This window comes from Panthera pardus, unplaced genomic scaffold, assembly GCF_024362965.1.
Source record: "Panthera pardus isolate Hobbes unplaced genomic scaffold, ASM2436296v1 HiC_scaffold_16, whole genome shotgun sequence".
NCBI lineage: Eukaryota > Metazoa > Chordata > Mammalia > Carnivora > Felidae > Panthera > Panthera pardus.
The window spans coordinates 70578083-70600150 of record NW_026526721.1 but is presented as its reverse complement, the minus strand read 5'-3'; the positions used below and the strand labels follow the sequence as shown (position 1 = coordinate 70600150).

Here is a 22068-nt window from a genome sequence, read left to right as displayed (position 1 = left end):
CTGGCTGCAGATTATTCTAGTCCCTTTTGTTTTATGCTGTGGGCCAGAAGTCTCATTGCATGACCACCCTGGCACATTCAAGTACCACACTCTGTGCAGTATCACCAAGTAGATTATAGCTGTAGTCATGGAGTGGGATTCTTCATAACTTGAATGTAGTTCAAGAGAGGATATCCCAGACATGCCTTCACCTTGTGCACTTGGAGCCATTCTGTTCTGGGGTGTGGAACCAAGCACTTTGTGAAATTGATCAAACGTAGCTTTTGTGACTTAATTGCTGAGATGTTTGTGGCGAATTTTAATAGCAATATTTAGATTTTTAAAGTTATAAATATTTTATATACGTAGCTAAAACTATATATGAGAAGGGGCACCTTGGTGGCTCAGTCAGTTAAGCATCCGACTTCAGCTCAGGTCATGATCTCATGGTTCATAAGTTTGAGCCCCGTTTCAGGCTCTGTGCTGACAGCTCGGAGCCTGGAGTCTGTTTCAGATTCTGTGTGTCCCTCTTTCTTTCTCCTCCCCCGCTCATGCTCTGTCTCTCTCTACTCAAAAATAAATAAACGTTAAAAAAAAAATTTTTTTTAAAGACTCAGTTTTTAAATTACTGAACACAATTAGTAGAAATAATTCATAGTTCTACCATTCTTAAAAATATTATAGAGAGAAGTAAAAATGGTCCTGCTTCCTCTGGCCCTTCCGTTTCTATCCCCCGCCATCCCCAGGGGTAATCTAGAGGGCCTCAGTTTGGTACATATCTGTTGTTAAAAAACAAAATCCAACCGAGTAAATTTGAAGATCTAATTGGCTTTATTCAAAGATTCATGAATCAGGCAACATCCCCTCTAGCAAATAAAAAGGAGCTCCAAGAAGCTGTATAAAAGGGAAGGCTTCTATAGGCAGAACAGGGTGGAAAAGGAAGTGTCTAGCACAGAGTTTCAGGCAAGGTCACTATGCTTTGGGGAAAGATGGGAGTCTGTCAGGTAGATTACCTCACTAGTGCTGACCAGGTAATTCCAGATTGACTAGCTGAAGGTTACAGTCCTGGGAGAGGTTGAAACTGCAATTAGATTAGGTTGATTTAAGCCTGATTTGCTGACATGGGGTTTAGTACAAAATACTCCATTTGGGGGTGCTTGTTTCTTTTCTAACACTTTTCAAACTTTACTATTATATATATACATAAATACAGGATTAAGTACACAATTATTAAAAATAAAAATGGTATTCCTCTACTCATATTGTTTAGTATCTTATATTTACTGCTTGCAGGTTCAACATAATCATCTTTCCAGGTCTGTAAACTTAGATTTACCTCATAGTTTGTAATGAGTCTATGGTACTTCATTATGAATATGGCATCATTTATTCCCCTACTGATGGGCATTTATGTTATTTCCAGTTCAACAGTTCAACTATATCTTTTTCTGGTTCTTTTAATTTTTACATTTTATCCTTTAATATAGCAGGAATTAATTTTGACACTTAGCCTGAGGAAGTATTCTAACTTAGTTTTTTTCAAGTAGTTCAATTCTAGTGTCGTTTATTAAACCAATAGGAACAGATTTTTTTTTTAAGTTTATTTGGAGAGAGAGCTTAAGGGAGGGAGGGAGGGAGGGGGGAGAGAGAGAAAGAGACAGAGAGAGAGAGAGAGAGAGAGAGAATGAATGAGCAAGGGAGGGGTAGAGAGAGAGGGAGAGAATCCCAACCAGGCTCCGCATTGTCCGCGCAGAGCCCAAAATGGTGTTGAAACCTACAAACTGTGAGATCATGACCTGAGCCAAAATCAAGAGTCAGATGCTTAACCAGCTGAGTCACACAGGTGCCCCAGAAACAGATTTTTGAAGGGTCATAGAAGACATTTCCCTAGAAAAGCAAGCAAGATGGCCCAATGCCAAAAAAGAGTTCAAATATAAAAACCCCAAATTCAATTCTTCCCAGAAATTATCCCCCTTCTTTCCCAGGTTCACATATGCTTTCTCATCATCAGAAAAGCAGTATGGTTTTAAGGTTGTCCTAATCCTAGAGCACCTGGGTGACTCAGTCAATTAAGTGTCTGACTCCTGATTTCAGCTCAGGTCATGATCTCTTGGTTTGTGGGTTCAAGCCCCACATCAGGCTCTGTGCTAATAGTGTGGAGTCTGGTTGGGATTCTGTCTCCCTGTCTCTCTCTGACCCTCCCCCACTCACTACTTCTCTCTCTCTCTCTCAAAAATAAATAAATAAACATTAAAAAAAAAAAAAAAAAAAACTTGGCCTAATCCTATGGGGCTGTATGCTTCAGCTCTGCCTTGGCTCCCTGTGTTAGTAGTTAAACTGGATTAAAGGACCAACTCTGTGAATTATCCACTGCTATGTACTGGGTGATTCTTTTTTTTTTTTAATTTTTTTAATGTTTATTTTTGAGAGAGAGACAGAGCATGAACGGGGAAGGGAGGGGGGGGGGAGATGCAGAATCTGAAGCAGGCTCTGGGCTCTATGCTGACAGCTCAGAGCCCGACATGGGGCTCGAACCCACAAACTGCGAGATCATGACCTGAGCTGAAGTTGGACACTCGACCCACTGAGCCACCCAGCTGCCCCTGTACTGGGTGATTCTTTACACATGCTCTGAATGCCTAGCTGGCTTCCCCTGACAGCATATCTGGAAGACAGAGACAAAGAAAACATGAACAAGAAAGACAATTTGAATACACTATCCACCAATGCAGAGAAGATTTTGTGTGTGAATCAGTATGTTTGTGAATTTTGGGGAGTCAACATAAGGTGTGTTAAAAAGAAAACCACAGGCCGAAAATGGTGCCTCTTGAGCTAGGCCAAGTCACTAAACCAGAGCTTAATATCTAACCTAATTGCAGTTCCAACCTCCCCCAGAAATGTTAAGTTTTAACTGGTCAGTCAAGAATTTTCCAAAAAGCACTACTAGGTAATCTGCTGTCTAGGCCTTCTCTATCCCCCAAAGGAAGATGAGGTAATCTGCATAATAAGACCTGCCCTTTTCCTTCAGAAGGCCAGTTTGCCTAATACAGTCCTTTCTTTTCTTCTGCTAATAATTTTCCTTCCTATGAACTCTCCTCTACTTGTTAGATGGGATGCTGCCAGATTCATGAATTGCTTAATAAAGCCAATTAGATCCTCAATTTTACTCATTTGAATTTTGTTTTTTAACAGGTGGTAAGTAAGAGCAAAGGCTTTGGCAACAGAGAGATCTGGGTCCCAATACTACTGACTTTAAGACTTTGGTACGTTATTTATGGCTAGGAGTCCTTCTCTATAAACTGTAGCTTGAAAAAATTTTATCTTTCTTTCAATGGAGTTAATAGCCACCATTCTAAAGTAGGGAAAATGTTCGTTAAAGATTTATTAGGGTTCAGTTACAGGAAGCAGAATCCATTTTTAAGCTGAGAGTGATTTCATACAGGATGAGTGTTTACAATACACTTGGAAAAGCTGGAGAAGGGGGCTTTGTGCTGGCCCTGAAAGAATGTCTCCAGAATGGGGTGCCTTGGTGGCTCAGTCAGTTGAGTGTCTGACTTCGGCTCAGGTCATGATCTCACGGTTCATGAGTTCGAGCCCTGCATCGGGCTCTGTGCTGACAGCTCAGAGCCTGGAGCCTGCTTCAGATTCTGCATCTCCCTCTCTCTCTCTCTGCCCCTCTCCCACTTGCTCTCTCTCTCTCAAAAATAAATAAAAGCATTAAAAAAAAATTAAAAAAAAAAAAAAAAAGAATGTCTTCCAGAACAACCCTGTAGAACTTGGCTCCATCAGAACTGCTGTCTCTTCCACAAAGAAGGGAAGGTGAATCAGGAAACTGATTTTCTGACTGCAGCTGCAGTGACTTTCTCCTGACTGTCATGCACAGTGCTAGTGACCAGGTCCTAGAGTGCTGCTGAAGAACACCCCACATCTCCATTATAAACTTCTTGCAGAAAATAGCCAGGCATTGAAAGATGACCTCTGCCTTCCCAACCCTACAAGAGTGACTCTAGATGATGGAGCCTAATTCATATGCAAAACTTCACTGTACGGATGTCCATCACAAAAGGAACTCAGGTCAAAACTACAAAGAAGAGAGGAGCCTGGGTGACTCAGTCAGTTAAGTGTCTGACTCTTGACTGTGGATCAGGTCATGCTCTCACAGTTTGTGAGTTAGAGCCCTACGTTGGGCTCTGTGCTGACAGTGCAGAGCCTGCTAGGGATTCTCTCTCCCTTTCTCTCTGCCCTTCCCCCGCTCAAGCTTTGTCTGTCTGTCTGTCTCTATTTCTCTCAAATAAATACATTAAAGAAACTAAAAAAAATTTAAAAAACAGAAAAGAACTTTCCATCCTGTAGCCTAATTCAAATTGTGGGAGTTTTGTGCATTCAGAAATTTGTATGCAAAAATTGTCTATATGCACATATGTAAATAAGGGCATAGTGATTAATTGTTAAATACTTAGAAGAATTATTTTTTTAACGTTTATTTATTTTTCAGAAAGAGAGCATGAGTGGGGCAGGGCAGAGAGAGAGGGAGACACAGAATCTGAAATAGGCTCAAGGCTCTGAGCTGTCAGCACAGAGCCTGATGTGGGGCTGGAACTCATGAACCACAAGATCATGACCTGAGCTGAAGTTGGACGCTTAACCAACTGAGCCACCCAGGCGCCCCTTAGAAGCATTATTAGAACCGGGGCAGGGAGCATGCCCTTACTGCCCCCCATCCACCCACACTTGGCAAATTAAATTCTATCTCAAGTCTCAGCCCAGGCATCACCTGTTGCAGAAAGCCTTTCCCTGGCCTTTAGACTTCCACACCTTAGTGTAGGATTCAGGCTTCTCCTTCTCTGCTCCCTGGTATGGTATGGTAATCATAAATCATATTAAAATGTGAATACAGGGGGAATGGAGAGTTATTATTTAATGGGTACAAAGTTTCAGTTTGAGATGGTAAAAGAGGTTCTCGAGATGGATGATGGTGATGGTTGCACAACAATGTGAATGTGCTTAATGCCACTAAACTATATACTTAAAATAGTTGAATGGTAAATTTTATGTTATGTATATTTTACATCAATAAAAAATAAAAAGTAAAAGTAAACGTGAATACATACAGGTGAATTGCCCTCTAGTGGAGTAAATTACTCATTTCTCCACACAATCACCAAAAGTGAATGTTATCTAAAAATTTTTTTGGAACAATAGGGGATTTGCTGTATTGATTGGCATTTTTTGGTTGCTTATAAAGTTGACCTTTTTTTTCCCCACATGTTGATTAGTCATCTGTATTTCTTCTTTTGACATGCACATTCAATTTTGGCCATTTTTCCACAAGAGGTATTTGCCTTTTTTCTTACTGATGAAAGTAAGTGCATTATGTGTGTTAGGAATGGAAACCCTTAGCCTATCATTGACATTTGCTTTTAGAGATTCCCTTTTTTGGGAGCGACTCAGCCCTGGCCCCAATCACTCCAGCATCCCCTTGCTATACCTTCTGTACCCCACAGAGCTCTATCCACTGTGCCACATTTTCTATCACAGTGATTTCAAAGTAGGGGGTTTGAACAGTTCTTTAAAGGTCTTCCCTTGCTTCTCATTTCACCCTAGAGAAGAATGTGGAAAATCAGAGTAAATTTGAGGTAAGATTAACAATTTGCACTTCTCCTTCTCCTCCCCTTTCCTCAACCTCACATTTCCTGGCATTCCAGACCAGCCTTCCCTTATACCTCCAAGTGGAAGTGTTCCTTCCTGATTTTAGAAATGTAATCATAAAAGAGGCCTGGACTGTTAGTGTTGGGTAGGTGGGAGGATGTAGGGAGGAGACTTGGCTTCACATCCCGTTATTGGCAAATACCCTCATCTGAAAGAGGAGGCTGATTTTCCAATCTCATGGGTTTGTGAAAGGAAAGGACTGATTGAGATAATATATGTAAAACAGTATAATGTCTGGCATATAATAGCTATTATTGTCAGTATTGTATTATTCCGATGATGATGTTGATGTTGGTGATGGTCCTCACTATCTTGCCAGACCATTGTAAATGAGACATGCAAAAGGAAAACAGCATGAGTAATAAAGCACAGAATAAAAAAATGACACACCTGCACCCATACACTCATATCCCCTCAACTTGGGGATTTTGTTCTCTATAATGTACTTTTAAGTAGGATATAGGATGAGTACATGAAACATGATCAAACAGTCCCAGAACACACAGTTTAGATGACAAGATTATATTCATACAGTTTAGATGACAAGATTATATTCATCTTTCCTGTGGCTCTTTATGCCTCATTGTTCTCCTTCATCACTCAGTCCCTCTGAGATAACTCTCTGAGGCAGTTAGCCCCTTTGCTTTCCAAACCTTTGTATATTTGTACTTCTCTTTCCTCTGTGCAGTTTTCTTTGTTTGGGTTTTGCTTTTCTCTTCGTGCATTCTGTTTCTTATGCATCGTGCTCTCTCTTTTCCATGTCCTCCTTCACCCCTCCCCCCTCCATTTTCTTTCCTCTCTCATCCTCTCTTCCTGCAGGTCTCTGTGTGGGATCTTGTTACCCTGTGCTCTTCACTTCTGCATCCCTGTAATGATGTTGCCTCCATCAGTGCATTTGTTTTAATGCCCAGCTTCTCATAGATCACAGTGGACACCAGGGTCATGTCACCAGAGTTCTCAAAAATTCCCTGGTTAAAAAGGAGGCAGATGCCAGTGTCGGAGGAAGGACAGAGATAGTACATATATAGTCAAATTTAGAAGACAGCAAAGAATAGACTGAAGGAGGTGGAACAAACAACCCCTCCAAAGTCGCCAGTCTTCTGCCCACAGTGAAGACCAGGAATACACTCCGCCCATCAGCCCCTCCATTGTCCTTCCCTCCCTTTATCTACCTTTAGGTCTCATGTCCCCCATTTCATTCTACTCCAGTGGGTCTTAAGGTATGGTCCCTAGACCAGCAGCACTCATTAGAAGTGCACATTCTTGGGTCCTACCTCAGACCAACTGAATCAGAAACTTCAGGGGTGGAACCCTGCAATCTGTGTTCTGACAAAGTCTTCTGAGTGATGCTGTGGCAAACTCAAGTTTGCAAACTTCTGCCCTAAACTGTCTTGTGCTTTTTACAAACATCCACCTGATAAAAGTCCTAACTCTGAATGAACTTAATTATCTAGGCCTTACCTGCACCTGGGCAGCTGAGCCCTGCTGGAGAAAAGCACTCAGCTGGGTATTAATTGGTGTAATTGTAAACTCAGTCACTATCCTCAGTGGGATTCTGCCCAGCAATCCTCTTTCTCTAATCACTTACTCTTCTGCTCTTAGGGTTGCCAGAATTAGCAAACAAACAAACAAACAAACGAAAACAGAATGCCCAGTCAGATGTGAATTATAGATAAATATACACTAAAAAATTGTTTGTTGCTTATCTGAAATTAATTTGAGCATCCTATATTTTTATTTGCTAAATCTGGCAACCCTAACTAGGAGATAAATATAGTCAGCAGGCAGGCAGTGGGGAAGAGAAGCCCAATCTAAGGTAGAAGAGAGCAAGCACAAGCTGGACCCTAAAAATGAAATAAAACCGTGACAGTCTTTGTTGCCTCCAACCTTGACGGTGTTATTATCCTGCAGAAGCTGGGACCCTTATCAGAGAGCTAAACACACACACCTGGCCCAGGAGTCGGAGATGCTGGAGGAGGACTCAGGGGAAGCTGGAGCAGTCGTAGGCCTGACTGCATCTTCACAGCAGCAAGGTGAGCCAGCCAATAGATGACAATGTGTGTAAGCTACAAAAATGGCTGTTACTTCACTTCTGCCCTCAGTCTCTAGGATCTCTGCCACAAGAATCTCTCATGGATCTTCTAACACACACAGAAGGGAATTTTGGGAAAAGTAGCTCAAGCTAAGCCAAGGTGACACAGTATAATCTACCACACTCATTCTCCATTTTATTTTATTTATTTTTTATTTTTTAATTAATTTTAATTAATTAATTTATTTATTTATTTATATTTTAGAGAGAGTATGAGCAGGGGAGAGGGGTAGAAAGAGAGAGATCACAAGCAAGCTCTACATTCAGCATGGAGCCCAACACAGAGGTTACTGCTACATGGAATCATGACCTGAGCCAAAATCGAGTCAGATACTCAACTGACTAAGCCACCCAGGCACCCCTCATTCTCCATTTTAATTTTTCTTTCTTTTTTTTTTTTTAATGTTTATTTATTTTTGAGACAGAGACAGAGCATGACCTGTGGAGGGGCAGAGAGAGAGAGAGGGAGACACAGAATCAGAAGCTGGCTCCGGGCTCCAAGCTGTCAGCACGGATCCTGACTCGGGGCTTGAACTCACAAACCACGAGATCATGACTTGAGCTGAAGTCAGACGCGTAATGGACTGAGCCACCCAGGCTACCATCCATTTTAATTTTTCTTAAGTTTATTTATTTATTGAGAGAGAGAGAGCATGTGGGAGGGGCGGAGAGGAGGCGCAGAGAGAATCCCAAGCAGGCTCCAGACTGTTAGTGCAGAGCCCAACGCAGGGCTCACCCTACAAACCATCAGATCATGACCCAAGCAGAAATCAAGAGTTGGATGCTTAACTGACTGAGCCACCCCGGCACCCCTCATTCTCCATTTTATAAAGGGGCTCAGGATGCCTGGGTGGCTCAGTCAGTTAAGCTACCAACTTCAGCTTAGGTCATGATCTCACGGTTTGTGAGTTTAAGCCCTGCGTCAGGCTCTGTGCTGGCAGGTCTGAGCCTGGAGCCTGTTTTGAATTCTGTGTCTCCCTCTCTCTGCCCCTGCCCCCTCTCAAAACTGAATAAATGTTAAAAAATTGTTTAAAAAAGTAAACATTAAGAAAAATTAAAATAAAAAGGGGCTCAATGTTGAGTGCCAAGGACAAATGAATAATTTACATAGAAATAACTATCTTTTGTTGAATGCCTATGACGTAAGCATTTCTCATATATACTCTTTATATATATTTTACTTACAGAGATATATGAAAATATCCATTACAAACTAGATCTCATTTAGTCCTTGTAACAATGCTACAAAGTTGGTATTATTCATAGCCTTTTGCAGACAAAGAAACTAAAGGTAGAAAGTAGAGAAATTTTCCCATGAATGCACAATACACAAAGGGCAAAGCTATGATTCGAAGCCAGGTCTCTTTACAGCCTGTATTCCTAACCATTAAGCTCTGTGCTACCCAGCCTCCCAGCAAACTGTAGACTTTATTATTTCATAAGCACTAAATCTGTACTTGGTCCACAGACCACCTAGGAAACCTTCATGCACTTGTGCTCGTCAGCAATTCATACTTGACTCCTTTGGTTTGGGAACAAGTTCTTGAGGCTCTCATCACACTCCCTGACAACTCACCCAAGTCGGAGTCCCAGCCCTTTCACTTAGTGGTTGAATGGCCCTGGGAAAGTTACTTAGGTTTTATCAGCCTCACTCTCCCTCATGATGGCTGATTCCTTACAAAATTGTGCAGTCTAGATGGCATTAACCCTGGGAAAATGTCTGGCACAGCCTCATTATCCTTGTCCTCCACAAATGGGAGTTTTCCCCTTCTTCATTGGATTAGCTCCCACTGCTTACATCTAGGCTGAAGACTCTTTATACCTCCAGTCCTAATCTCTTCTCCCTTCAGGACTATATTTCCTGTTTCCACCAGGAAACATCGCCACCCCCAAATTATCTTACATCTGAACCACTATGTGCAGTTTTTCAATAACATCTTTCCAGTCCTCAAGCTCACTTCCTTAAAATCACTTCTATTTCTTGTCTCCTCCTGCCTTGTTCAGACATTATGTATGAAGCATTAACTACTCTGAGGAAATAATCTTTCAACTCTTGGTGCCATATTTTAAAAAGTATTTTGGCAAACTTGAATAAATCAGAGCAGGATGATCAGGATGATGGAGGCCTGGAAAGTGGCATTGTAGAATGAACACACACATATATCTAAAGGAAATGGGGATTTTTTTTCTCCTTCAGAAAGGGTTGTCATTGGGAAGAGAAGGTCCTTTCTCTGTGGGCTTCAAAGTGCAGACTCAATGCAAAATGCATTTCTGCTGAACATAAGGAAATTTTGAGGATTAGAGTTTGTACCATTGGGTAGGTGCAGTCATTTGGAGTTCCCTGTCCCTGTCTCATCTACTTGCTCTTTCCATTCTCATTCCTGCCAGGAGGAGGAGGATTTCAACAAAAAGACATTCTCAATTGCTCTAAGAATCTTAGGGAAACAGCTTGCTAAGCCTCAAATGTGTACATACCAGCACCTCTGTTGAATGACCCTAGACCCACTGGAATCATGTGCTATCCACTTTGAATGTATTTGAAACCTGGTTTCCCAGCACCTGTAACATGAAATCTGAGGGCTGCTGATGGCAAAGAAGAGTTTATTAATTTCCCTATGGGCCAACCAGAGACCTGAACTCATAATATTGCCTTAAATAATAATATACTTCTTTAGTGTACCTAGCACTTTCATTTTCAGCCTAGAGGGCCCCAGTTTCAGACTGTTTGGGTCATTCCTTTTCTTCTAACCAGGGTAAGCAATATTAGCAAGACAGAGGTTTATCTTTTAAATGGCCCTTCTGCTGTTAAGAATCAGGACCATGGGGCGGCTGGGTGGCTCAGTCAGTTAAGCATCCAACCCTTGGTTTCGGCTCAGGTCATGATCTCATACTTTGTGTTTTCTGGGTTCGAGCCCCGTGTTGGTCTCTGCACTGGCAGCATGGAGCCTGCTTGGGATTTTCTCTCTCCCTCTTTCTCTGCCTCTTCCCCATTCGCTCTCTCAAAATAAATAAATAAACATTAAAAAAAAAAGATGGGGCACCAGGGTGGCTCAGTTGGTTAAGCATCTGACTTTGGCTCAGGTCATGATCTTGTAGTTTGTGAGTTTGAGCCCCGCATCAGGCTCTGTGCTAACAACTCAGAGCCTGGAGTCTGCTTTGGATTCTGTGTCTCCCTCTCTCTCTGCTCCTCCCCGACTTGTGCTCTGTCTCTCAAAAATAAATAATAAAATAGTTAAAAAAAAACATTAAAAAAAGAAATAATATGAGGACCAGGACAAGGGGACTTGGCAGTCTCAGACATGAGGGGCAGACGGGCCCTTGCTGGCCTGAATACAGATGATATGATGGGATGAAGCTGGGTGGGCTCCTGAGGTTGGGCATGGGCAGAAGTGTAGAAAAATGACAGAGTACAAGAAAGAGGTTCCTAGTCACCCAAAAGGATACTGCATAGGAACAGAAAGAAATATTTTGCTCTGTCCTTTGTGCATAAGTGGAGGAATGTGGGAATAGAAGTTCAGTGGGCAGTTGGACTCTAGAAATATTCATACCTAAAAGAAAGTAGAATTGCTTGATGGCCAACCTACAGGTGTTGATGGAGCACCTACCTAGGTTCTGATCCAGATTCTACCACTCACCATCTGCTGCCTCAGGCAGGCTGCCTAACCTCTGCTGCCTCATCTCTAAACAGGGGTCATAATGTCCCCAAGACTCTGGAGGGAATCAAAAGACTTACATTTAAAGCAGTTAGAACAGCCTAATGTGAAGGAGGTCCTCAAGAATGTTAGTAATCGTTTTCTTTAGGTGAGAAGTTGACCTTAGGTAGCTTCCAAAGTCCTTCACCCTGTGAGATGTTTTGTTAATCTTGTGGTTTTTCCTCGTCATCTGAGTCTGCCTTTTCCTGTCCATTCTGATAGCTATTCCCCAGGCCAGGATTATAACCTTGGGCTGGTTGGGGTGAAACAAAAGGGGAGCTTCCCATTGTCCCCATGGATCTCTTCTAAAACACCAGCCCTTCTTCACATCTGCTCTCAGCTCCTTTGACTCTCTTACTATATGGTGAAGAAGATATCAAGGAACCAGAACAAGACTAGGCAGGTAAACTCCCACCCTAGCTTCTTGACTCTAGTCGGTGTTCAGGGCATGACTCACCAGCTAGGCTGCAGCATCTGTCCTGGGTTTTGCCTCTACTTCAATCCCAAGCAACGGTCATAAAAGCAAGGTTCTCCTAAGTTCCCCAGGCTCCACTTCATCCTGACCTTCCCTGACTGCTCCATTTTCTGACAGTTTCCTTTTGTTACATTCAGTTTCCTTCTCTCAACTAGGCATGCAGTCTACATAACAAATCCTGACTGGTACAGTAGAGAGTGGGTGCCTCAGTGAGCCTCACAGGGCAAGTTTGAACCCATCTGTACCCAACTGGAAAGGTTGTGCCTCCCCTGCATGCCTGTCTCGGCCTCCTGCCATCCAAACTGCACAAGTCAGCAGTACTTCTTTCTCTAAACAACAATTTGAATATGTTTTATCTCATCAGCTTCAATTACCTCTGGCTTGAAATGGCATCTCTTATTTACGCTGAAACTGTTTATATGTACATTTTGCCCCTCAACCTTTGCCTTTATCATGTGTCCATTCAGGCTGCTTTGACAAAAGTGCCACAGGTTGGGTGGCTTACAAACAACATAGATTTATTTCTCATGGTTCTGGAGACTGTATATCTGAGCTCAGGGTGCTGGCCTGGTAGGGTGAGGGCCCTCTTCCAGGTCACAGACTTCTATTTGTATCCCCAGATGGCAGAAAGGATGAGGGATCTCTCTGAGATATCTCTTATAAGGGGAACATTATCTTATAAGAGCACAAATCCCAATCATAAGTTCTCCACCCCCATGACCTAAGCACCTGCTAAAGGACACCTCCTAATACCATTACATCGGGCATTAGGATTTTCTAAATTTTTTTTTAATGTTTATTTATTCTTTGAGAGAGAGAGAGACAGAGTGTGAGTGGGGGAGGGGCAAAGAGGGAGACACAGAATCTGAAGCAGGCTCCAGGCTCTGAGCTATCAGCACAGAGCCCGACGCAAGGCTTGAACTCATGGACTGCGAGATCATGACCTGAGCTGAAGTCGGTTGCTTAACCAACTGAGCCACTTAGGCGCCCCTGGCATTAGGATTTTCAACATATTAATTTGGGGGTAACACAAACATTCAAACCGTAGCATCTTCTGTGTTTTTCTCAGTATTGCCCTGCTCAGGCTCCTGAGCATAGCCAGGTGGACTGGCTTCTTGTCACCACTTGTGTTGTGTGGGTCTCCACTTTTCAGTCCTCATGAATGTCATTTCCCTGGCCTAAACTAACCTTCCTTCTACCAGGTCACCCCCACCGAATTCAGTACAAAAGATGGTTTAGCCTTGGTACTTCAGACTTGACTTACCTTTGGCATTGCAATTCACGGTAAAAATATGCAAAAATCTCACAAATATGAGGCTTACTATAAGTGACTTTGTATCTAATGGTAGCCTATGGATTACTAATCAGTGTGGCATCACGTACATGCTCCACCATGGATGAAACTTGAAGATGTTATGTTAAGTGAAATAAGCCAGTCACAAAAGGACAATATCATATGATTTCACTTACATGAGGTGCCTGGAGTAGTAAAATACCCAGAGACAGAAACCAGAACAGTGCTTGCCGGGATCTGGAGGGAGAGGGGAATGGAGAGTTACTGTTTAATGGGTACAGAGTTTTTGTATGGGATGATGAAAAAGTCCTGGAGATGGATAGTGGTGATGGTTTCACAACAATGTGAATGTATTTAATACCATTGAACTGTACGTTCAAAATGTTATGTATATTTTACCACAATAAAACAATTTTTGAGTAATATGTGGTAATTATAAAACTATCAGAAAATATGAACAAGTGAAAAAAGAGAAAATAAAAATACACTTGCAAGATTATTTTTACTGAATATATTATAAACCTCTTTGTAAGTTGCTGGATAATGTGCTATCAAACTTAAGGTTTGCATGGTTTGTTCGTTTTTTTAAAGTTTATTTGTTTTGAGAGAAAGAGTAGGGGAGGGGGAGAGAGAAGGAGAGAGACAGAATCCCAAGCAGACACTGTGCTGTCAGCACAGAGCCCAACGTGGGGCTCAAACCAACGAACTGTGAGATCATGACCTGAGCTGAGATCAAGAATTGGATGCCTAACTGACTGAGCCACACAGGTGTCCCTGTAATTTTATTTTATGGATATGCATTAATTAATGTAATCAATATCCTATTAATGAATATTGAAGCTATTTTGTTTTTCTTTTTTTTACCTATTAAAAAGATTACTACAAGAAACATACTTATAGCTAAATATTTATGACATTGCAAGGTGAGTGTGGTTATAAAACAGCAAAATAACTTAACTTTGTGATGATGGAATTGTTCTGTATCTTGACTGGTGATGGACACACAAACCTATACAATGTGATAAAACTGTTTATCTCTAAATACACACATATGCATATACACATGCATAAATAAGTACAAGTAAAATGGGATATCTGAACAAGATTATGGATTATGTTGATGTCAGTATCCTGGGTGATATTGTACTATAGTTTGTGAGATGTTAACATTGGAGGAAATTGGGTAGATGGTATATGAGCTCTATTATTTCTTTTTTCCTTTTTTTTATTTTTGAGAGAGAGAGGGAGAGGATGAGTTGGGGAGGGGCAGAGAGAGGGAGACAGATAATGCTAAGCAGACTTCAGGCTCTGAGCTGTCAGCTCACCAGGGCTGGAACTCACAGACCACGAGATCATGACCTGAGCAGAAGTTGGATGCTTAACCAACTGAACCACCCAGGTGCCCCAGAGATCTATTGTTTCTTACTGCCTGTTAGTTAGTTAATACAAATTTTCAAATGAGGAATTACTGAATTAAAAGCATTATTGTAAAGAATTTTGGTATGGAGTGCCTGGGCAGCTCAGTTGGTTGTGTCACTGAATCTTGGTTTTGGCTCAGGTCATGATCTCACAGCTCATGTGTTCGAGCCCTACATCGGGCTCTGTGCTGGCAGCTCAGAGCCTGCTTGGGATTCTCCTTCTCTCCTTCTCTCTCTGCCCCTCCCCCCACCCAAATAAATAAACATTAAAAAGATAATATAGCTTTTGTTACACATTGCTGTTTATGCTCATACCAATAGTGTATGAACTCCACCTCATAACATTGAATGTTATTATTGTAAACACCTTTAGTTCAATCAATATATTATTTCTCATCAATATTTAATTCCTTAAAGGTTTTAACATAGCAACACATGGTCATTTCTCTATATGTAAGTAATCCCTTCTTTTTCATTAGCTGAACAACTTCCCTTTAGGGGAGGGACCAAGAATCCACTTCTTTCTGTACTTTTCATAAAGATCACCAGGGAGTCTGGGGAACCATACTTAGAGGAGCACATAAGGTACTAAATCCTTCATCTTATAGGTAGTGACCTTGGATTTCTATGATTTGTGCAAAGTACATTTTAAGTAGTATCACCTGAGAATTTGCTAGAAATGCAAATTCTTTGACTCCACCATAAACCTACTGAATCAGTTTCTGGGCATGGAGCCCAGCAATCTGCTTTAATAAGCTCTCCAAGTAATTGGATTGCACACTGGAATTTGAAAAGTGCTATTTGTAGAAGACATTGATGAGCATCATTGTTTATCTTTTCTCCCCACACCCTTCCCACACCCTCAATGACCTGTCACTTCCATGAAGACCAGGACTCTTTATCCATTAAAGTTCACTCTTACATCCCTAGTACCTAAACCAAGGGTGCTTAATAAATAATTACGCAAGAAATAATTTAGGGGGCACTTGAGTGACTCAGTTTGTTGACTCTTGATTTCAGCTCTGGTCATGATCCCATAGTCATGGGATCATGCCCAAGTCAGGCTTTGACCTGAGCATGGAGCCTGCTTAAGATTCTCTCTCTTTCTCTGTCTCTCTCTCTCTCTCTCTGTCTCTCTCCCTTTCTCCTTCTGCTCCTTTCCCCCACTCACACATTCTCTCTTTCCAAAAAAAAAATAACTTAGTAATTAACCAAACTCTGCCCCCCAGAGCCTGTGTCTTCACTCTGGACTGTGCAGCCAGACTCTTGGACAGGGTCTCTGGCAACTATTTACATTACAAGGGTGAGGCCTGTGGGTGTGCAAGACCCCAGTCAAAGCTAATTTCTTGGTTCAGCTTTGCAAATGCAAGGAGGGTGACCAGAAAAATCTGGGGGTGTTGGTTGCTCCATAGACTTATAAAATGTTGCCTATATTAGGCCTCAAACCCCAAGCTCATCAGTAAAAATGGAGCTTGTGTCATTCTTGGCAAGATAATGCTATTCAAAAGTGTGAGCAATAAGCAGTAAAAAAAAAAAAAAAAAAAAAGCTAGATGATATAGGCTGGCCGGGTTCAAGGACCCAGAGAAGGTACCACAGGACCAGCCAAGAGGGTCCTTGGCTTTGCACAGGATAGAAATCAAAGGTGAGGCAAGAGGAAGTGAGAATAGAGTTTATTGAAGACATGGTGAGAGTGAAGATACAGAGTGTCCTGGAGACTCTCTGGAAAGGTGAGTTTCATCCTTGCTTGGGGTCTGGGGTTTTTATTTAGGATTGTGGTCTGGTGCACATATCTTCTCAGTCATCCAGGAACAAAGAGGAGTGTTTAAATGTTCTTCATAGGTCACTTATGCCCTGGAATCAGGTCTTGATGAGTCAGTGGTCTTGGAAAACAGGTTCATGATGACCCCACCTGGTCACTCCTTAGATGTTATCTATTGTGCTGGAAGACTCCAAAGAGGTCATTAACTCCTTGACCTTTACAAGGAGGACATACATTACCTGTTCTGTGAGGCATATGTAAGGGGGTAGGGTGCAGATTCTAGCAAGAACAGAAGCAGGGAAAGGAGTGAAGAAAGCAGTTTTTCATGGGGTTCCTTTAGTTTCTCTGTCTCACTAGACAATTCAAACCTGTGCATAATCTCAGACCCACAGCAGCCCTCCTCCATTATATGACTTCTCCCAAGGTAGCTCAAAATAAGTGTGTGATGAGTCTCATCTGGTTTTCCCAGATTATCTCTGGAGGAGATGACAGGAGCAGGACAGGAAGTGACAAAGAAGTTGTGAAAATTTTCATGGGGCTCATCCATCCCCACAAGAATGTAAGCCTATGGAGCAGAGATTTCTGTCTGTAAATTTAGTTCACTGGTGTGTCCCAGGACAGAGAACATTTCCTGCCACAATTAGTAGGTGCCTAATAAATATTTCTTAAATGTTTGAAGAAAAATGAGCAGGGCATCCTTGCTTTATGACACCTGTTCTCAAAGGCCAAGACCTTCTAGAATTGATCTGTTCCTTTAGTCTGGTCTTGTGGCATCAAAAACACTCCATGTGAACCCAAGATCATATTTTTGACGAAGACACATGCCAAAGGCCTTAACCCTCAGGGCATCTCCTTAGTCTTCTAGCCTTGGAGGCTGGATTTTGAGGCCTGCAGCAGTAGCTCAGAACTTGACAAACTGGCTGGGATTGGGGGCAAGGTACCAGCAGCAGGACATGAAGAGTTTCACTCAGGCTGCCTGAGAACATCTTTATCTCATTGAGAGTCATTGCTTCTGTTTTATCATTGGAATTTCCCTCCTATGCACCCTCTAAGAAACTCAGAAGACAGGCACTTACCCAATACGCAACAATAGTCATAGAAGGGTCAGCCTTGACTTACAATGTGCAAAGCAGCACTCTCTCCCTTGTCCCCAGAACACACTCCATTCAAGTAAGATGGAATCACAATTATCACTCAGTATAGCAAAACGAGAAAATCTTGGGGCACTTGGGTGGCTCAGTCAGTTAAGTGTCCAACTCTTGATTTCAGCTCACGTGATTTTAGTCATGAGATTGAGCCCCGTTGTCTAGAATCCCTGCTTGGGATTCTCTCTCTCACTCTCTCTCTGCCCCTACCCTGCTATCTCTCTCTCTCTCTCTCTCTCAAAATACATTAAAAAAATTAAAGAAAAAAAAAACAAGAGAAAATCTTGACTGTACCTAGGTAAAGGAGATGGCCAAAGTCTCCAAGCTTTATATGAGTCATCAGTCAGCTCCATGCTACAGCCCAGATATAATTCAGAGTGATGACAAATAGGATTATCACCTTTGGCTATGGCCTTACAGGCCTCTGGACCTGCTTCCTAGAATCAGAAAAGGCCATCACCATTCTCCTTTTTGCCACCTCACCCCCCCAAAATGAAATCTGACTGGAAATAGTTCTTTGGTATCTTGAAAGTAGACTAGGGATTGGGACCTCTAGCTCCTGACTTGCCAGGGTCACAGATATACTGTGTCCAATTGACTTAGTCCCTGCCTCGGTGCCTTAGTTTCTCTATATGAGAACGTCACAAAGTTCATTCAAAGCTCATTCCATCCAGCCTCTTAACCTCCTGGCAGCTCATTGCTAAATGATCTGTTGAGGAGCAAGAATTCCTGTCCCCTCAAAGGTCCTTCTAACGGGACTAAGAGTCAAATTGACACGAAACAGATTAACAGGAGAAAATAAAATTTAATAGTGTACTTACAGGGAATCCATACAGACATTTGAATTCCAAAGACCTCCAAAATGAGGTATATATGTCATTCTGAACTAAGGAGAAATGGGTAGGGATCGGGTTCTTCAAAGGGGGAAGAATACAATCCTTAGGAAGATGAAAAAGTGTAAATATTTGGTAAACAAATGTTTTCTGGGCCATTCTGAAACAATGGGACAGAGAGTGATGTGAAATGTTGGGGAGTGAAGGGTCAAGAAAGAATTTCTTGCAAAAAAAAAAATAATAAGGTGGGGGGGTGGTTTTTATTAAAGTGCAAGGTTGGGACCCATGGGCAGAAAGAGCTGAACTGAGGTTGTGAGGAGTGACTGAGTGTATAGTTTCAAACTGGGAGGGGTTAGGGATGGCATAACTCTCTAAGGAATCTGAACCCTGAAAGCAAGCTTTCCAGCTTGCTGGAAATGACCTTGAGGGGCTAGCTGCTGTTAAGAAAAGGTCATTTACTACTGTCTAGTAAACTCTTAATCACGAGACCCTTCACATGTATATCAGTGGACCTTATGTTTAGAGAATGATTGCTAAAACATATCTTGGGCAGGGGGCGGGGCAGGGGTGGTAGAAATAAAGCAAGTTTCTAAAGGGTTTTTTTCAGGATCCTGGAGGTCGGCCTAATGTCAGGCTAGGGTTGCCTTTTGCCTTTAGCAAAGTATTAACATTGAGGCAGCTAAGCTCCTTGAAGAAGGTCACTTTGCTTGTCTCAAGTACTTACTTGTCAAAGGGCTGTAAGTTGTAAGGAAGTTTAATTTTTTTTTCTTTTCCCTTTGTTCTCCACATCAGAGAGAACTTTGCTCAAACAGGCCTTGCTAGGTTCCTCCCTGTCTTCTACATCTAGTTCATATCATAATGTAGTTATCTATGGAGGTAGTACTCTTCCTGGAGCAGGTCTTCTAAGTTCTCTTTATTTAGTTGTGGGGGAGATAAAGAACTTTACCTGGATCTACTGGGTCTTGATTTTTTTTAAGTAGGCTCCACACCTCTGAGAAATAAACCCAGTGACCCAATCAAAGAAGGGACTCGAAGCACAGTGAAGTGAGGCTTTAATCATCATTCTTGGGAGAGCAGGTGTCTGATGGACAGGCACACTTGGGGAGGCTACAGCAGGCAATTTATCTCCTAGCACGCAAGACCCTCCCTGATTCCTCATTGGCTGAGTACTACAAAGGTTACAGCCTTACCCAGAAGTCACCTATGCCCATGTAAGGCCAAAAAGTAGTCTGATTGGAACAAATGTACATTTCTTAAGGTGACTCAGAGACTTCAGTTCTTTGGCTCATGCTCCTTGCAAAGCCCGTGAAAAGCCCACAAAATGGAGAGGGGAAGAACCAGGAAGTGAAATGTTTAAGGGTTTGGGACTCCATTGTTGGATGGAGGGCCAGTTTGTACATATTTCCAATAGGTTGTAAACCTATTGTTACTAGACAACACAGCTTTTATTTGGTATTTCTGAAAATGAATCATCTCACTTCTTACAACGCGCAACATAAGGTTCAAACTCTGAGATCAAGAGTTGCATGCTCTACCAATTTAGCCAGATGGGTGCTCCATTTGACTGCTTTTAACTTAAAATAATCTTTATACTAAAGCAGCCCATCTTGGTGTGGCCTGCCCTTAGCCCCTACAAATCCAAGAGAAGCATTTAGACACCTCCATTACTAGAGATCCCCAGAGTAATTTTTATTTTACTTCTAAGGACATTTTATATAGTGTACAAGTTTATGGAATCATTTTACTTATTTATATTTCTTTTTTCCCACATAACTAAAAACTCTTCCTGGAAATGCTATTATTTGCCACAGTGCTTTAGTAAGCAGAGTTCTAAGTCCAGATCAGTTTTCTATCATGATTCTCTCTTATCTTTGTGGCCTCATGCCTGCAATCAGTGACACATGTCAGAAAGTTTTGTGCTGTTTTTCTTCATGTACAGGCAGGATTGCCCTGTTTTTCCGTAAAATGTTTGGTTAGTGCATGCCACATTATGTCTTCATTCCCTCCTCCTATATTTATGGGCATCAGTGATGTTCTAGGCACGGGAGACTCAGCTGTAAATAAGCAGACACAGTCCCAACCCTCTCAAAGCTTACAGTCCTGCCTTCATTTTGCCTTAATTTTCTACAAAAATAGTGTACTGTAGCCAGGGTGCCCAGGATGCAAGAGCACCTGGCTCCCAGGGTCCCACATAGACCAAGTTGGGCCACTTGCCGCTGACAGCATCCAAAGACAGAGAGATGAGTGGAGTTGAAACAAGAAAGAAATTTATCTTTTTTAAGTTTGTTTATTTATTTATATGTTTGTTTTTTGAGAGAGAGAGAGAGAGAATCCCAAACAGGGTCTGCACTGCCCATTGTGGGGCTCAATGTGGGGCTCAAACTCACAAACTGTGAGATCATGACCTGAGTTGAAATCAAGAGTCAGTTGGTTAACCAACTGAGCCACCCAGGCACCCCAAGAAAAGAATTTATTTCAGAGAAGTCAACACTGTAAAGACAGCAGACTGGCGGCTCAAAGACTATCTGCAAAGTGCAGGAAATACTTCCAGGTTTATATAAGGAAAATGTGAGACAAAGTTTGTTGGTAGTGCACGTGGGCATTGAAGGTCAAATGGATCATCATCATGGGCAGGGTCTTGCTGGCTCAGGGCAGTCCTTATTACTAGAGGGGGTAGTTTCTGTTCTCATCAGGGGATGCTTTGCCTTCATTCTTTTGCCTAAATTGAGAGATAAACTGGAAAGAACTTAATTAGAAAGTTTGAGGTGAAAATGGAGGCAGTTGAAACCCTCTTTCAGTACCAAAATTTCAACTAATTAAACACGTTTTTCCTTAAACAAGGTCAGAGAAAATGTATTCGACAAATACTTTTCTTTCTTTCTTTCTTTCTTTCTTTCTTTCTTTCTTTCTTTCCTTCTTTCTTTAAAAAAAAAATTTTTTTAACATTTTATTTATTTTTGAGACAGAGAGAGACAGAGCATGAACGGGGGAGGGGCAGAGAGAGAGGGAGACACAGAATCGGAAGCAGGCTCCAGGCTCTGAGCCATCAGCCCAGAGCCCGACGCGGGGCTCGAACTCACGGACCGCGAGATCGTGACCTGAGCCGAAGTCAGACGCTTAACCGACTGAGCCACCCAGGCGCCCCTCTTTCCTTCTTTCTTTATCTCTCTCTCTCTCCATCTCTTTCTTTCTTTCTTTCTTTCTTTCTTTCTTTCTTTCTTTCTTTCTTTCTTTCTTTCTTTCTTTCAACAGTTTCCATTTTAAAGAGCCAGATGTTTCAGGAGGGACTGGCCCTGGTAGTATCGTGATATTCCAACACCCATGGAGTGATTGAAGCCTGCTTTGCTGGGCAGGGCAGGGAACAAACTAGAGACCACCTAGCCCTTCCAAGGGGACATCCACCTCTCAGCTCCAGTGATGATTTCCAGACAAGACTGTGGACCCAGTTTTGCCAGGCCTTCTGATTTTTTAAGAGGAGCTATAAAACAAAATTTGGTATGAAATATTTAGATTTTTAAATATTAGCAACTTTATTTAATTTTTTAAATGTTTATTTATTTATTATTTAAAAAGTTTTTTTAATGTTTCTTTTTTTCTTTTCTCAACTTTTTTTTTTATTTTTTTTTTTATTTATTTTTGGGACAGAGAGAGACAGAGCATGAACGGGGGAG

The 22068-nt window shown here is 41.8% G+C and overlaps 1 protein-coding gene across 3 annotated transcripts in view; it reads left to right on the top strand.

The window, feature by feature from the left end:
- The window catches only part of LMLN (leishmanolysin like peptidase), a 137677-nt gene that overhangs the window by 84254 nt on the left and 31355 nt on the right, over positions 1-22068 (top strand). For all 3 annotated transcript variants that reach the window (XR_008422472.1, XR_008422471.1, XR_008422473.1), the window contains exons 17-18: positions 3172-3242; positions 7600-7721. The gene's annotated coding sequence lies outside the window, so the exon portion shown is untranslated. The remainder of the gene's footprint in view (positions 1-3171; positions 3243-7599; positions 7722-22068) is intronic.